The sequence below is a fragment of the Schistocerca serialis genome, unplaced genomic scaffold (assembly GCF_023864345.2).
Source record: "Schistocerca serialis cubense isolate TAMUIC-IGC-003099 unplaced genomic scaffold, iqSchSeri2.2 HiC_scaffold_1207, whole genome shotgun sequence".
In the NCBI taxonomy this organism is placed as follows: Eukaryota; Metazoa; Arthropoda; class Insecta; order Orthoptera; family Acrididae; genus Schistocerca; species Schistocerca serialis.
This window is the reverse complement of record NW_026047411.1, coordinates 12,501-17,500: the sequence shown is the minus strand read 5'-3', so window position 1 is coordinate 17,500 and position 5,000 is coordinate 12,501. Positions and strand designations below refer to the sequence as shown.

The following is a 5,000-nucleotide window of genomic DNA, read 5'->3' as shown; positions in this document are numbered from 1 at the left end:
TCGTAATGTGCAATCCACACCTATAACTTGCGTTTCATGAAGAGTTATGTCCAATATGCGACATTCCCGCTGTCCCTATACATGAGCTGCGAGCTGTACCACGTACAAGCTACAGACGCGATCGCATTGCTCACTGTACTGATTCCCATGCCGAGCGATCAGCTAGGAAGCGCCCCATCCATGTCGGTACCCGTGGGCGTCGCACTCGCAGTCACAAAAAACGCTGGGCAAATATATTTCTCGGAAGAGTAACGACAGTCCGAGCCTCCTGCGTGGGAAGAGTCTTTCTAGGCCCTGACCCACGGGAAGGGTTTAGCTTCCCCCATCCCGGACATTTGAAGTCGTCACACTACCGGTATTGACTAATAGACTGATTGCTGATAATCACTAGCCATACACTGGGGAAACGGCCGACAGGGGCAGCAACATAGTGGAGCCGCAGTGTCACTAATGTACAGAGATAGAACAGTTTCGACTGGAACCAGAGTAACCGTATACACGGCACTGATTAGTAATAGATGCAGAGCCATCAGAATACAGATAATATATACAACCGTCCCTATACATGCTGAAAGACTCTGCACACAATGAGAACCACACGTCAGCCAGACACTATCACACACTACTCTCTGCCTCTAACAGGCACACACACAATATCTAACCACCAGCATGGAAGAACATCCGGTGCATCCTCTCCGCCACATTACACAATCCACACTATCATAACCAGACCGGGAGGTCCACCCACAAAACAGAATATCCCACCCTTCCGACATCCGCCATTGCTCAGTTAAGCCACGAACACCCACACATGTCCTACACAGGGGTGCACCCAACATCACAATACTGCCTCCTGTCACAGTACACAAACAATGGCAGGAATGAAAGACACACATCTGCCATAACCTTGGAATCGGAGCGCCGCCTGTCATGAGCCACAAGTGCATCCTGACGTGACAAATCGGATGATCCCGCAGGCATGCACTTACGATAATCACTATCAACGAACCTGCCGCCCCCCCCCCCCCCCAAATACACCTTTCCCTACAACAATGTGTACCTTAACCTAAGCGATATTGTACCTTAACCTCAGCTATATCGTACCTTAACCTAACCTACATTGCGCCTTAACCTAACCTACGTTGTACCTTAACCTACGTTGTACCTTAACCTAACCTACGTTGTACCTTAACCTAACCTACGTTGTACCTTAACCTAACCTACGTTGTACCTTAACCTAACCTACGTTGTGCCTTAACCTAACCTATGTTGTGCCTTAACCTAACCTATGTTGTGCCTTAACCTAACCTATGTTGTGCCTTAACCTAACCTATGTTGTGCCTTAACCTAACCTATGTTGTGCCTTAACCTAACCTATGTTGTGCCTTAACCTAACCTATGTTGTGCCTTAACCTAACCTATGTTGTGCCTTAACCTAACATATGTTGTGCCTTAACCTAACCTATGTTGTGCCTTAACCTAACCTACGTTGTGCCTTAACCTAACCTATGTTGTGCCTTAACCTAACCTATGTTGTGCCCTAACCTAACCTATGTTGTGCCTTAACCTAACCTATGTTGTGCCTTAACCTAACCTATGTTGTGCCTTAACCTAACCTATGTTGTGCCTTAACCTAACCTATGTTGTGCCTTAACCTAACCTATGTTGTGCCTTAACCTAACCCATGTTGTGCCTTAACCTAACCCATGTTGTGCCTTAACCTAACCCATGTTGTGCCTTAACCTAACCCATGTTGTGCCTTAACCTAACCCATGTTGTGCCTTAACCTAACCCATGTTGTGCCTTAACCTAACCCATGTTGTGCCTTAACCTAACCCATGTTGTGCCTTAACCTAACCCATGTTGTGCCTTAACCTAACCCATATTGTACCTTAACCTAACCCATATTGTACCTTAACCTAACCCATATTGTACCTTAACCTAACCCATATTGTACCTTAACCTAACCCATATTGTACCTTAACCTAACCTAATTTGTGCCTCAACGTAACCTAATTTGTGCCTCAACGTAACCTAATTTGTGCCTCAACGTAACCTAATTTGTGCCTCAACGTAACCCATGTTGTGCCTCAACGTAACCCATGTTGTGCCTCAACGTAACCCATGTTGTGCCTCAACGTAACCCATGTTGTGCCTCAACGTAACCCATGTTGTGCCTCAACGTAACCCATGTTGTGCCTCAACGTAACCCATGTTGTGCCTCAACGTAACCCATGTTGTGCCTCAACGTAACCCATGTTGTGCCTCAACGTAACCCATGTTGTGCCTCAACGTAACCCATGTTGTGCCTCAACGTAACCCATGTTGTGCCTCAACGTAACCCATGTTGTGCCTCAACGTAACCCATGTTGTGCCTCAACGTAACCCATGTTGTGCCTCAACGTAACCCATGTTGTGCCTCAACGTAACCCATGTTGTGCCTCAACGTAACCCATGTTGTGCCTTAACGTAACCCATGTTGTGCCTCAACGTAACCCATGTTGTGCCTCAACGTAACCCATGTTGTGCCTCAACGTAACCCATGTTGTGCCTCAACGTAACCCATGTTGTGCCTTAACGTAACCCATGTTGTGCCTTAACGTAACCCATGTTGTGCCTTAACGTAACCCATGTTGTGCCTTAACGTAACCCATGTTGTGCCTTAACGTAACCCATGTTGTGCCTTAACGTAACCCATGTTGTGCCTTAACGTAACCCATGTTGTGCCTTAACGTAACCCATGTTGTGCCTTAACGTAACCCATGTTGTGCCTTAACGTAACCCAATTTGTGCCTTAACGTAACCCAATTTGTGCTTTAACGTAACCTAATTTGTGCTTTAACGTAACCTAATTTGTGCTTTAACGTAACCTAATTTGTGCTTTAACGTAACCTAATTTGTGCTTTAACGTAACCTAATTTGTGCTTTAACGTAACCTAATTTGTGCTTTAACGTAACCTAATTTGTGCTTTAACGTAACCTAATTTGTGCTTTAACGTAACCTAATTTGTGCTTTAACGTAACCTAATTTGTGCTTTAACGTAACCCATGTTGTGCCTTAACCTAACCTATATTGCGCCTTAACCTGACGCACGTTGTCGCTGAACCTGCTCTGTAATTGTTATGCAACTCGTTAAATTAGTGTAGTGTTGCCTAACCGCAACCCTCGCAATATAGTTCGCTATTCGCACTGCCCGGTCCCCTGTGTATCGCGTCATGTTAAACACCTTGCAGGTGTTGCTGACTTTCCACATGCTCCTGCTATACACTGTAATGTGGATAGCAGCAGGACGTACATGCCCCCCCCCCCCTTCCCCCCTGCCTTCGCAAGCTGGTCGTTGAGAAGTTTGCATGTTCAATGCCCTTCGCATGCCGACGTACTCAGCCTACGTTGTGGTACGGCCTGTCACCTGTCCGCCGATGTACGCAAAACCCACAAACTGTACTGCACATTGGTCCGTATGTACTGAATGATACATCGTGGCACATGTGTGACCGTACGACGACTGCGCCTAGCAACGGCAGACCATACAGTCCAAATATTGTGCACGCAGCTACGTGTCGTCTCCCTATAAGAGCTGGATTGCAGTGTGGTACGCCATTCAGACGTGTGGGAGGAACGGACGCCCTGGATGGCGATCAGCATGAGCAGTCTGTTGATGTAGTGGAGCGTGTATTCGGACGTAGTCGTCTCTTCTCACACACCGTGATAGCATGTTGCACCGCGTTCCACATCTGCGACATCCTGCAGAGGCCGGCTGACAGTCGTTCGCGCAATGGACACCGCATACGTACGGGGGCTACCTTCCACGTGTTCTCGAGGCGTGCACATGTTGTTGCGTCTATGTGGGCAGACGTAGTGTGTTGTGACACCTGACACAGGCATGCAATACTCGTTGCAAATGGCGATGGACGTCTACGTTTGCTGGTGACGTTACGCAAATGAACAACAGGTAACCCGTTGTGGTGCGGTTGTTCTCGCTAGAGGTGAATCAGTGTTGGCGACGATCGGTCGAGCTATTAACCGGTTGTTTCAGGGATACCCACCATGCCCACGAACGTGAAAGGGGACCCACCATGCCCACGAACGTGAAAGGGGATCTGGGTGTGAGGCGATACGCGGCGGTGGCTGGGTGGGACCGTCCCCGGCCGGTGAGGGGGGGCCGCCCGGCGTGCTGGCAGCGCGGTGCGTGGGCGCACGCGCTACAGCCGGCTGGTGGGGGCGGCCAGTGGCAGGCGCGCCGGCCGACGGACGCGGCAGGCGGCGCAGCTGCGCGCCGGCGCCCCCTGCTCGCGGCGCCTTGCGGCCAAAGCAGGTCCTCGCGGGCCCGGTGCGAAGCGCGGTGGCCATCTGCAGTGTGCTGGTCCGATTGAGGACTGTGTGCGCTGAGGATGCGCCGCCGCCCGGCGCTCGGCGCCGCGACGCCGTCTGCTGCTCGGTCGCCCCAGCGGTTCTCGCAGGTGGTTTGTATCGCAGCTGTGCGGACGTGTTGGCGCGTGCGCTGTGCTGGGAGAGTTCGCTTCGGCACCCAAGTGGGGCTTTTGTCCTTCTGTGGCGCTGGCGTTGGAGCTGCCGGTCACCGTAGGTGGCGCGTGTTGTCTCCCGCCGGCAATGCCACGACAGCACGCTCCCGGGCCTCTGTCGGCAGCGGCAAGCTCAGTTGGGAGCACGGGTGGTCGCACCTAAAGCGTCTACTCGCCTAACTCCGGGCGATTGCGCCTCTCTCGAACCCGACCAAGTACTTAGGACGGCGCTGCGCGCCGCCGGGACCTGAGAGGGTTTCGAGGTGTGTTGTGCAGGGGAGCTCAGCCTCCTCCTGTTTGCAGAATAATTGAGCGGACGCTTGCGTGTTCGCGCGGGCCCCCGGGACACACTCCCGGGCGGCCGGCTGCTCAGCTCTAGTTGACGCAGCTCCCTGGTTGATCCTGCCAGTAGTCATATGCTTGTCTCAAAGATTAAGCCATGCATGTCTCAGTACAAGCCGCATTAAGGTGAAACC

At 51.3% G+C, this 5,000-nt stretch overlaps 1 non-coding gene across 1 annotated transcript in view; it reads left to right on the top strand.

Annotated features, from left to right (window-relative positions):
• Positions 1-4,913: 4,913 nt before the first annotated feature.
• LOC126435453 (small subunit ribosomal RNA) overlaps positions 4,914-5,000 on the top strand; it is a 1,909-nt gene continuing 1,822 nt past the window's right edge. Inside the window, exon 1 of the ribosomal RNA XR_007579954.1 lies at positions 4,914-5,000. This exon is cut by the window's right edge and continues 1,822 nt beyond it. This is a non-coding gene — a ribosomal RNA (small subunit ribosomal RNA).